We start from the raw sequence: 13,622 nt of genomic DNA on the forward strand, positions 1-13,622 counted from the left end.
AAGAAATCTCCTTTAAAATCTTTGTCTCATCTCCCATGCACCTCACTCTCTAACAAGAAAATGATATGAAAATAGCTGTAACCTTTCACAAAGTGCTTGTGCTAATGTTTCCATCATGCAGTCCAATAAGCAGCCTCTCTCCTGTAAAAATCAAGCTCTTCACCGTATATGGCTCTTCATCCACACACAGAGATTTTTTTTGCCATACAAATCTGTGTACAGTTTCAAATGTAAGAGGATCACACTACTTTAATAAAAGACAAACTTTCCAGTGTATGAATGTGCAGCTGTAAAAATCTACTTCCTGTAATAATTATTCCCTTCAGGCAATTATTCCCTTTTGTAAAATGTTAGACTCATTTGCTCTGTCTGTGAGCGGTCAAAGCTTGCATGGTTTTAGGAATATTCCTTCCTTTTTAATAAACGCCTGCTTTTTGATTTAAAGAACTAAAATCAGCATACAGATTTGAATCTCCAGATGTAGGGCATGTTAAATCACTGTGGCTTTTAAGTACACAGGAAATCTTCTGGTGAATGCTTAGTGCATGTGGTACTTTTGAAGTTGTCCGTGTTCATTTTTTCCCTCCTCCTGCCCTTCCACACAAACTTTCTCCTGTGCTTTTTGTTCTTATTTTACGTGCTCCTTGGATGGTAATGCCACAGAGCTTTGAAGGCCTGTGGTCAAGTCTGGCATTCCACATCTAGGCTGAATTGTTTTCCTTTCCAAAGGGAAGGACACAACACAGCTGCCTAAATATAGGCACTAGTTCTGTGTCATTTAACAGCTTATCCAAGTTATGTGCATGGAAACAGCAGACACAGCACAGGCCTTTGGGGAAAGCTGCATTTCACTGGAGTGGCAAGAGATAGGCGAGATATCCCTCAGTGCCTGCAGTAACAATGCGCATCTACGTTCTAGTGGCTTAATTCTGCTCTGCTGTGTGTTCTGTGCGACAACAGAAAAAATGGCTGTATTTTATTATATTGTTATTTAAAATTTTCTATGTTTAATTGCTGTCATGAAATTTCTTTGTTTTCCCATTATTAAGGAAAATTAAAGGCTTTCCCTTTTCCCACTTACATCTCATTTGGCAAAATACATTTTTTCACGAGTTAATAATTTGTGAATTATTTAAATATTCAGGTTAATTTAACTGTTCAGACAGCACTGGATTAATACTACTATTATAATTTTGTTTATTAATAAGTTTATGAGCCATAATTTGAATAGGATACTATATGCTCTTTCCTGGGGAATATATACAACAGCTTCTGTGGTACATTTATAAATACTGCAGTCATTGCAAATGTTTCACAGATTGAATTTATATGAGATCATAGAGTAACTCATTATAAGAAAGAAACTTTTATATACTGCAGTCCTCAGGGCTGCTATGTGAAACGGAACACACATTTTATGTGATTATGTGAGACATAAGTCTATCCTATATCAGATTCAAGGCTGCAATACTTTCACGATAGACACTTGTAACCAGTCTTTCTAAAATACGACTATCATCACAGAATCTGAAACTCTTTGCCCTCATGCTGAATCTGTGACATGTGGCTGTCCCCATTTCTGTGAATACAGGGACAGCATGGGCTGGGAAAGAGATACCCAAAGGAAAATTTATAATAATAGAAGTACTAAAAACATTACCACTCATCTTAGCCTGTTTTATCAACACACTTCAATGACCAGAAATATCATTAATTTGTGTCTCTTACTTTAGTGAGTTATATGGCAATTTCATCAGCACAAGTTTTATTAAATACCCTTCTTAAACCTTCTCATAATATTGTAATTATCATAAACTTTGGTGCTCATATAATATGAAAGATAGCAGTTAATACTTAAATTTAATAATATATATAATATCATAATATGTTCATAAAGGAGAAATTAAATTTTTAAGAAAGCTTTATATTAATAATTCTGAAAATAAAAGATACTGAAGCAAATCAATAATGTTGACCAAATAATTACTTGGTTTGCATTAATCTAAACAAGTTTAGGCAGGAATTCAGCAGAGCCCCAGTAGATTGCCTTTAGGAATGAAAGAAAAACTTTTCAGCTGGTTGAGGGTAGTTGTTCCGTTTACTTTCTGGATAGCAGATAGTCGGACTCAGTGACTGAGAAAGTCTTTTCCAAGATTTTATTCCTCATGTGAACTTTCACATTTCCTGCCATTTGATTTCTTTATCTCTTAAATTTCTTATGGGAGCCTGCAACATTTTCCTTCCAAGCTTTTTATTTTTGTTTCAAGGAAGGTTGAGTAATATTATATTTAAAGGTTGAAATAAAAATTCACTGAACTGAATGTTCTTAATTCATTGGCTCACTCTCTTTTGAGTCCTTTTCTTTATATTGTTATTTATCTATTTCTCATTAATTCAGTCAGTTCCACTGAGTAGCTTTTCCTTTTAGATCACTGTATTGCTCATTCTTTCTAGGCATTATTTTATCTGTAGAAGATGAATTATAATGCAGCTTCAGTGAAGGACAGTATTTTTCCTTCCTGTTCTTATTCTACTCATTCATATAATGTATACACATGGGGCACCAGCAGCAGATTTGTAGAGGGGCTTACAAAACACGAGAATCACATTCATAAAGAAAGTCTGAGAGAAGACAAGTCACATTTATTAGAAACAAGTCCACGCAATTTTTTTTAATCAAGCAGAGAGAAGGGTTTCTGGTAAAAATCAAGAGTCAAAGGCCATGATTAATTAGTCTTTGTGAGGTCAAAATTAAATTGAACACTCCCAGACATAATCTGAAGTATTAGGACTTTATCCATTAGTGTAGCTGCTCGGCCCTGAGTGCTGTGAAGCAGCAAAGAGTCTCCAGGAGAGGAGTTCCTATGACACTTCTCTATACTCCCATTCTACTTGAGGGGATAAAGATAGAAGAATGGGAATGTAGACAAGATGAATGAGGCTACACAGGTTCTGCTGCTCATTTCATACTACTCACTTCTAAAGTATTACAAACTGGGAGATGGCTTCTTAATACGATGTGGATGGCAGTCTGGAAGATCCTTTTTAGATCTTTCTCCAGAGTCAGTGAACAGTGATAACAATATGGTCCAGCTGAGGTCGGAAAGATATCAACTGATCATCATGTGCTGCACAGATCTTGGAAACTGCCCTTCTTGCTCCAGTTACAAATTGTGTTGATTCTCTGATCACAGCACACATCTGGCCAGCAATGCTGGAGAATTTCCATAGAAAATGTAAGAAGATAATGCCGATGCAATAAATTGTTGAGCAACATCTGTTGTTCATGACACCTACTCAATAAGGTGCAAATAGGGCTCATTATGAATCTGGAAGAACTTAAAGGGAATTGAAATATATGGGAATTGAAACCTATATGCTAGACTTAGGAAGCAAAATTTTAAAGCTATTATATGAGAATGGAAAATAAAACCTTCAAATCTGGGAGCTATCATCTGCCTTTTGTTTGTTTGTTCTTGAGGAAAAAAAAGTATTAATAGTAGATAGTATATGAAAAATGTTCTATGACACAGCTGTAGGAATAGATGCACTGAAACCCAACTCAACTGGCCTTGTTCAGGCAGAAGGCCATCTACCAGTCTGGATAATGTTTGCAGATTTGACTACTCTTCTATAACATAAACCAGGATTCATGTGAAGATTAGGACATGTAAACTGGAATTGTGTCACTGATGGGGTTGCAGTAGTCCAAGCTAGAAGTTAAGCATCATTTAAGATGTCATGGACATCTTCTTGGACTTGCCCCTCTGGAAGGGCCGCCATAGTTTCATGCTTGCTGTCCCTGTATGGATATGTAAGATATCCTGGCACATCTCAGTTGACACAAGGAGGGGCCTACCTTTATGCTGAGTTTATCAACTAATTTTCTCCTCTAGCTCATATACAGATGTCTCAATCTGCACGTCTTAATTCCAGGCTGAATCCTCCCTTCATATTGTCCAGTATATCAACATCAGCAGAGAGCCATAGTGACATTACATATGAAGCTATCACAAAGCAATAAATGAGGCAAAAAGAGCAGAAGCATTATTTTATAAGTAAACTGCTGTGAATAAAGACTGACAATAATTAAATGGTGTCTAATTAATAAGAATATTTCTCTTTGCATTTTATTAGAATAAATCTAGAGCAGTTGCACTGTCCTGTAAGAAAAAGAATTGAGGACAGGACAGTAAGAAGAGATGAAGCAGAAAGAGCATTTTGTTGACATTTTTCATTAAACCACATGATTTTACAAGGAAAATTTTCTCTGAAAGTGCAAAACACATGAAATGAAAGTTCAGTGGGCTTTCTGTCCTATATTTGGTGTTTGGTATATTACATCCGCCATTCAGGTGTGTGGACAACACTAAAGATGAAGTGGCACTGGTGTGATAAAGCCTCACATATGACAACATCCCTGGTTATTCATAAAAGAAAAGGTCATAGAAACAAAGGAAGCTTGATTGAAGGAAAGTAATAGAGATGTTCACATAAGTATGTGTGGGACAGATGCATGAATATTATTAGAAAAATTCATGATGAGTCCCCATGGTGAAATGAGCAGCAGGTGCTGGACTGCTGCAGGGGAAATTAAGCAGGCAGTTTGAAAGGGCAGATACATACAATAGCCCTGGGACACATTCATTATAGCAGAGGAGATATGAAAACTCCCTTAGCACATGCAATTATGCTCCGCTGATTTGAAAACTACTGATTTTATTGTGAAGAATAAGGTCATGAGTGTCCAAAATGCCAAAAGCACTCCTGAAATTTTCTGTGGGCAACACCTTTTCTATGAAATGGAAGCACCAGGCAAGTCTGGAGCTATTAAAGGTTTCAGGGAAGGCATTATTCTCAGAATTCAGGGCAGAAGCAGCGGAGATCTGGTCAAACAAAATTCCTGAAACCCAGAAGAAGGTGTTTTTAATTCATAGAAGACAGCCATTGAAAAGGAGTAAGATATTCTAATAACACTAGTACCTCTACAGGAAGAATACTTTGGTTTAAGCTTTTGTTGAATGTCTCCAATGCATTTATCTTAGAATGTGGCAAATGAAATCCTATTCCAGTGAAGGCCGAATACTGCTCCCCCAGAGATACGTTGAGAATAAATTCAATGACCTCAGTGGAGCTAGTGTGGATTATACTATTGTGTCATGAAATGAAAGTATAGTTTGGCTCTTGCTCTGCTAAGCAAGGGAACTGTCAACTTTATAAATGAAGCCAGCCACATGGCAACAGCCTGGTTTCCCTCGTCCAACACAAATTCTGTTTTTAATTTTCATTTATATTAAGAAAGCTGTATTTGGGTCGTTAAGCATTTCTCTTTTAGCACATCAGCTTTTGAACGTAGAAACAAGTGATTTGGCTTCCAAAAGTAGCACGCTTGTCAGCAATGAAAGAAGAAAGGAGAAGATCCAGAAGGACAACTTTAAGACATTGTAAAACTTGTTAGTTGTAACTAATTATTTTAATCCATGTATTAACTGGCTGAAAACACAAGATCAGTTGCAGAATTTTATAAATACATCAGAGACTTTTGGTTACATCAAAAGATGTTCACATTCTCTATCTATTATGCTTATGGATTAATGTTTCCCATTCAAAGCATTTGTCATTTTTTTCTTTGAAGAACAGATGTTCTGAAAGAGCACTGATACTTGAAAAGAATGTACCTTGTACACAGGGTAGTACTTAGGAAAAAAATTTCATCTTCCACTTCTCTTTCCACATCTTGTGAAAGAGAAACATGAATCTAGTTAATATCTATTGCTAAAAACCCTGCCAGTACTTTGTTAAGAACATTCCTCATGTTGTCTCTCTTTCAACCTGTTTTATACTTGTTTGAGAAATAGGAAAGGCTTGGATTCACACCTATTTGACCGGAGTGGGGAAATCATAACCCTTGCTCTAGCTTATGTTGCTAAGGCTCATAAAAACTGTGAGGAGCCTTACCATTGCACAGTGTATTGAGAAGCTGAAGCTGGAATTGAATCAGGGTTAAAGACCTTTCCCATCAGATTTCAGTGAACCTTAACCAGTCCCTTAAATGCCTCATAATCCATGCAGAAATGGGAATTATGTCATAGAAATATCACAAGATAAGGGGAAATACGATGCTTTTCCACATCAGAGAATCCAAAATTGGATGTAGAATTCAGAATGCAATGATGTCAGGAAACAGAACTAAGTGGGATGCAACAAAAAGAGAAAGTTACACAACCTCAAATGAAAAGCAAATCAAGCCAAAATGTGCCACAGAAGCAGTACTAATAAAGAAGGATTACTACAAAGATGGTGGACCTAAACTCTCCTCAACAAAAAGTAAAACAGGGGGCAGTGCCAAAAGACCAGGGTCTCAGTCTGGACCTTAGAAAACTCTAGAAAGCAAGAAATAAGAAAATTATCAGCGGCCAATGCAGGTGTCCAAAGGTGTTGTGGGATCTCCCTCTATGGAAGATTTAAAGACATGATCAGACAATACCTGAGCTGATTGTTGGTAGCCCTGCTTTTAGGGCTAGGTGGTTCCAGAGGCTTCTTCCAAACAACACTTCTACACATGTATATTTTGGCAACAGAAGGACAGCATCTTCTAGTACCACCATGTATTTTCTTGGAACGCATCTTGCTTACAGTATGACAATACTTTACTCACTGTTAACATGAAAGGGATGCTCTGGTGTACAGGGGTGCATTAGTACTCAATATAAACCTGTCACATTTTTGGTATATATTTTTTTTTTCCAAAATTTTTGTAGTAGAAAGCTTTCAGTCAAATTCCGTGGGCATCCTTTACATGAGAGTTCAGATTTCCAGGAGTTGTTCCTTCAGTTGCAAATGAGAGCTGGTATTATCAGTCTCACTGATTCCTATCCCTTAGGCATCCACAACAGCGAATACCTTACCCACTGTATTCATTACTCTAGGAAACCTCCTAATCTTAATAGGAAAGAGTAATTAACAGGAAGCATATTTCATATTCTAAGATTCTATGATGTGTGTGTAAGTTTTTGCTGCCATCCAGTTTCTTGTGAGACAAGGTAGTGATCAGTTTCAGCTCTTTGCAACAGTAGTTACCTCATTTTTTATAGCTCTAGCCTAAACCAGTTTGGATAATCCTACAATGCATCCAATAATTTTAATGAAATTGTTTTTCTTGACAGACAGGACTGTTACGAACACCTAGTGTAACAAAAGCAATTCACTGAGTTAATTTATTCTCCAAGATAGTGCATACATTTGATTTTAAAATGACTGCTGTTGTAGAAATTTGTATTATCCTAAATAACTTGTTCCTAAGTTCACCTATTCTGGCTATTACAACTTTGTATTGTACTTCTAAATTGATATTACATATTTCATTTCAGCTTCTATTCACCATGTTTTGTTAAATCAAAGGCTTTTCTTATGTGAATAATGTCTTAACAGTGGCACTTAAACTAGTTTTCAAAGAGTTTATAAAGGCACACATTGACAATATGATACTGTCTGTTATGTGTCTGAAATTATACAAACACTTTGAAACACTGAATAGGAAAACCAGTTCAGGTTTCTCTTCCCTCTATTATTACAAATAATTGAAGATCAAACAAAACAGAATGAGAAAACAATGAGAGAAAATATATTTGTGAAAGACCCTTCTCATGAGTTTATAATGATGGTAACATTGGCTGGTACATTTTTAATTTTTATCAAAGGCAATATTGAGGTATCTAGTGCAATTCAGTCAATTGCAGATCAAATTGTTGTCTGAACTATTTCAATCTTCTGCAAGTTTAGATAGAGAGGATCCCAGAGGTTTAAGCCTCTGACTCATATCAGGTTTAATACAGATTATGTCCTCAAATTCCCATTTCTTCCTTCCCGACTCCCACCTTTGAAGGATAGTATGCATAGATAATAGAAAAGAAAGCAATGTAGTATGTTTCAATTCCCATTAATGTCCAAAAAGATCTATGGTTGGTTCTTATAAATAAAATAGCAAGGGAAATTACACAGTGGAAGAAGTTTTATTTACGTTAAGGAATGAATACAACCTGGATGTAAAGAAGCTTATACCGATAATTAGAAGATTTCTAGATATTGCAGTGAAGATCTGGAATAAATGTCTACTTGGAGACATAGGAGCCAAAAAAAAAAAAAAAAAATTAAAAAAAAGTCTAATTAGCTGTAAAATAGAGCTTGATCTACTGTAAACCTGTGGAGTTACATGATGTGACTGCCAGAAATGATAGGGGACTGAAATCAGTGAAGTCTCTCTACTGCTTCAGTTCTTACTGGAATATTTCAGCTCCTCTCACTCTTCTGTTTTTAATCCATATTCCTTACTTCACCTAATATCTGAGCTAGTACACTGCTGAATGTCTCCTGTCTGGCCAGAATTTCTTATGTGGCATACTAGCTATGTTCACAATATGAGAGATAAGAAACAATTTCATTAAACATTTCAGCTCATTACATCAAATTCCTCTGTCCCCAGACCTTCAGAGCAGTAGCTTCATCATCCTTTTTCACAAGAAACTGTGTACTTCTACAATGCTGGTGTGTATCTCTGAGTGCATTCCCTTGATAAGTATAAATACGTAAGTACATTTCTATTCCGCCTGAACTCTTCTTTTGGTAATGACATTACCAGCTCAGAACATGCACAGGTTTCTGTCAGAATGATGATTCTTCCCACACTTTAGGAAGGAAAAGGAAAGTTTACTCTGGCTTACTGTCATAGGTACACAAACGCCATTTCCATATGCAGAGTATATTTTCGCAGAGTCCTTTAGAGCCAAAAAGAGGCAGAAGATCATATAAACTATCAACTGAGAGTAATCATTCATTACTGTGTCTGGTCTCCATCAAAGGTAGTTTTTCTCTCATTTCTCTGTGTGCATTTCATTTTGATGTCTGTGAAACCAGTGTTACCAGCTTATGTGCTAACATGAAATATAGACATAAGCAATTCTGCATTCTAGAATGCCTTAGGGGACTTCCCATGTCCTGCACCTCTTACCTCAGCCAGCAGAACCAGCTGTCCTTCTGCATCTTTAATGGCTCACTGGCCTTCTTGTAGCCAAGAGCGCACCTGAGCCTCAAGAATCCCAAGAGAATTTGTGACAGAGTTTTCACTACATTGTCCTCCTCCATGGGACTTATCAAGCCATGCTAATGCCAAAGTCAAGTCTCCAACTGAATTTATGTGCTAACTTCAGCTGCAGTCACAGTAGGTACATATTTCAAAGGACTGCCATCGTGCAGAAGCCTTGAGATTCACTGGAGAAGTTAAAGCTCCTCCAGGCTGACAAATCTTTTATCGAAGGACAGAGACAGAACATCACATACTTCCTGTATATTCACATATGTGAAAACAAGAACCTGCAGAATATTTCTTAGTTTGCATATACTCTTCCCTCCCCCAGTCCCCCGTATTATGTGGATTCATATGCACTAATCTTTGTGAAAGTAAGTCTGCACTATAAAGAGCTGGCAAGCTGTTGAAATGGTGATGTTTTCTCTTTCATACATTTCTTAAAGACCCTTTGTACCTCATGAATTTTGAAATAAGACAGAATAGAAATTTTGTCCTATCATATCTGACATATTTCAAATTTGGACATAAACACTGTCCATCCTGAAAAATGCTCTGTCTTGGTATCCTTCAAGCTTGCTTTAAACAACAACACATAACTAGGCAGAAAGAAGTTGTCCGCATTATGTAAAACCTTCTCTGTCAGCGCTTATCACATTCTACCCCTCAAATAATAAGGCAGATCATCATAATGGAACACCAGATGACTAAAATATTATATCCATTTTTCTTCTCTTATTTGTGCCATCTTTCACTGTGCCACTGCTTTCTTTTTTCTTCTGTTATCAAACTAATTTTCATCTTCCAAGCCCAGCTTGCAGGATCTGTTCATTTTAAGAGGACATAAGCCACCTTAGAGCCATAAAGCTGAAGAGGTGCCAAATTTAATCAGCTTGTTTTCATTATTCATCCTTTTAATTTTTAGCAGCTTACATTTTCTCCATCATTCTCCCATGGCATTATGGCAGCAGCAAAACTTTTCCAGACAGTGCCATCAAGACTGATCTTGCAAACACAACTCAAGATGAATGCCACTGGGGTGTTGCTGGAGGAGGCCTCTGATTAAACCAGGAACCACTTAAGGCTATGGGGTCTGTAATGGAAAAAAGTGGAACTCACTGTGGAATTGGGCTATCTCACTGTTTTCTGGTTCGTCTGCATGGCACATATCCCAGGCACTTTCCTGCTGAGAGCTCCACTTTCACTGAGGCCCCTGCCTCCCACAGAGGTTCTCTCAGGAGCACCTCCTTGGTGCCTTTCTTATCTGCCCTGCTGCAGCTCTCCTGGAGGAGCAGTGACTGTCACACAGGATTTACCCAGCAGTCAAGAAGCCTAGGGAATACCACTGCTCCTTCTCCTCCACTTGTAACAGCCAGCTGAGCAGGCACAGGAATTTCTGGGAGGATAAACGTTCACAGTCATAGAGTAATATAACTTGACTCCAGAAGAGATATCAAAATAAAATAAGAAAAATAATACTAGAAAGATTTGGAGAAAGTCAGGACAATTATTTTCCAAAAGAGCTCCATTCTGTGATGCACAGATTTGGGATTTTCCAGTGCATAGGCCACGACTGTCAAACCCACAACTGTTTGTGAAGTAACGACCATCCGAGGAGCAACCTTCTAGTGCTTCAAGCCATAAAATGCTGCAGAGGGCAGGAGTGCCTTAGAGGGGGATAGCTTTAAGAACAAAGTGTTTGAAGAAATCTTGTTGAGACATACCACGCTGAAGATAAATCAATGTGATCATTCCTGGAAAGCTTGGCTGACAAATTTCCCCATTGCATAGCTGTGGGGATAGCAGAAAATATTTCTTGTGTTACTCATGTGAACAATCCCAGTGATTTCAGAAAGACTCAGACTAAACCTTTGAATAAGGAAAATGGGATTCAGCCAATAGTTCTCAAGAATTTCCCCCAAAATTGGAAAGAAAACTGTAACAATTTTAAGGTGGACTAGAATTTAAAATGTAATGCTTGCTGTGTTCTTTTCAGGGGAATTTCAAAGTTGATAGAAAAGGTGTTATTCTGATTAGAGTCACTAGCTGCAGAGTGCCATTTCTATAAAACCATAGTGATTTCTGTTGGATAGATTTTCCCCCATGTTATGAAAATAGCTTTCTAGGAGATAAAAAAAAAAGATACATCAAAGAACTTGGCACATAGTTGAGTCTGATCCTCCCATAAGCTATATAACCAGACTCTACAAACCATTGTGGATGCCCCATCCCTGGAGGCATTCAAGGCCAGGCTGGATGTGGCTCTGGGCAGCCTGGTCTGGTGGTTGGTGACCCTGCACATAGCAAAGGGGTTGAAACTAGTTATCATTGTGGTTCTTTTCAACCCAGGCCATTCTATGATTTAAGATCTTCAGCAGGAAGTGATACAGTTGTATACCACAGGCAACACATACAAACATGTTGGGGAAAGCTGTGTTCACCTCGAAAAATGCTCAGCAGATATCATGATTCCATCAGGCTTCTCTCCTTCCAACCACAAGTGAACCACAGCAATGCTTACAGAAAAGATGCAGCCACCATTTATTGAAAGGCTGTTTGTTGTCATGGACTACACACACAGTGATTGAAAATCTATTTTCACTGCTGAAAACATAACTGAGGACAGAAAACATTCAGTTCACAAGGAGTTATCTGTTCTGAAGCAGCCTCTACAACACAGGCTGCCAGCAGTTCCCAGCAGCAAGCTGGAGGACAGCAGAGGGGAATGCCAGCAGGAGCTGAGCTCTGAGCACAGCTCAGCACAGACTGAAAGCATCTGGCATGGGGAACCACAACCTGAGCTGGAAACTGGAGACTACACACAGGGAGACACATCCCAGTACTTGCAGCCACGTCCTTTCCAAGGAAATCAGTTAGAGGCTTCCCATAGGACTTCAGTAAACACATTTTATTTCTTCCCATCCACTGTTAAATTGGCCGCAGAAGCAGGAAGTCTCAGGACCCCTTGGGAATGCTTGTTGGCTGTGTAAGCAAAGGCAGAGTGTTATATAGCTCTGAGAGTTGTGTCCTTTCTTGAATCAGTTTTGTTTTACTGGTTACATATAAAGCTGTATCATGCTGGTCACCTGCCCTAAGCCACACAGTACAAATTAAGAAAGAAAAGGGAAGGAAAAAAAAAAAACACAAAACCAACAGCATTCAGAGAACAGCTTCCAGAAGTAATTGTTTTGGGCCAGTCAAAACATTATCTTTTTTTTCTAAAATATGAGAATGAGAAAAGACAACAGATTTCCCCGGGGCATCTTTCTGTGCTTCTGCTGCAACAATTAAGTTAACATGTCACATCTGCTATACATCCTAATGAGGGAAAATAAGGATTCTAACCCAATTCATCCAGGAGGAAGACATCTGAGATGCTCATTTCTGTAGCCCCAGAAGCAAAAGCCATTATTATGGCTGAGATATGTGACTGATACATTCTAGAGCTTTTCACTGTACCTACAAACACTTCTTATAATTTACTTTCCTCTGCCTATTCTTCATAGAATAGCTAAGCTAATAGCTAACATCGGCTCAGACCTGATTGCAGCTCCTAAAAGGATTGTTCAGCCCAATTCAGTGGTCAGAGAGAACTACAATTCTGATGCCAAATTTTGTTTTCTAACCTAAAATGTTGCATATGCTGTGAAAAAAAAAAAAAAAAAGTCTAGAAGTAAAGAATCTGCCTGAGCTTAAAATGTTTTGTGATTTACAGTGTTTGGTTAAAAATGCGCTTAGGTTGATGACAAGCAAAGTAGGGTGTAATTTAGTTTGAAAAGTAATTACTCTGTTGCTGTAAAACTCACTGAGAAAAGTCAGATACTTAAAGGTGAAGAGAAATGCTGACAAACTATAACTATCACAATGCTAGAGAGTAAAACAGCTTTAAATAATGTGCATATTTCATGAGGTACTCTTTTCTATAATTCACAGTAGACACATGTATGCTTTGAAAAGTCTAATCATGGCAATCACTGCCAGTTCAGCAAAAAAGACTTATAAATAACTTCGTCTGAATAAGCAGTTGCAGTGGGCTCCACCCCATATAAAATTAATGAACTCTCGATAAAGCTCCATATTCCAACACCTGGATTGAGGTGTCTGCTCCCCTCTCTGAATGTGAGTGAGGCACTTAAATTCCAGATTCAGTAAACTGTGCCCAGTATCTAGAATTACTCTCCGTCAGCTGAGTAGCTCCTTAGACTCAGGCAAGGAGAAGGCTCTGATGTCCAAATTGGCCTTTTGGGGATGGTGAATGTTTTCTGTTTAGACATTTTCAAGTATTCTATTCTACGTGGCTGCAGATGCTGCTGCAGGCTGCTATAGGCTGGATCTACCATCCCCTAGAAGACTAATTTTCAACTTTTACTACAATTATACCTAATCTCCTAAATAGTCTCCATTTTTCATAGGCCACAGCCCAAGGCACAGAGAGAAATCCTAAACCTGCGTTACTGTAATATTAATACTTGAAAGGATGACAAGGAAGACAATAGAAACCAGAAAGTTTGTGCCATAAAAAAATGTATGTGAAGAAATT

This window comes from Tetrao urogallus (genome assembly GCF_951394365.1).
Source record: "Tetrao urogallus genome assembly, chromosome: 1".
NCBI lineage: Eukaryota > Metazoa > Chordata > Aves > Galliformes > Phasianidae > Tetrao > Tetrao urogallus.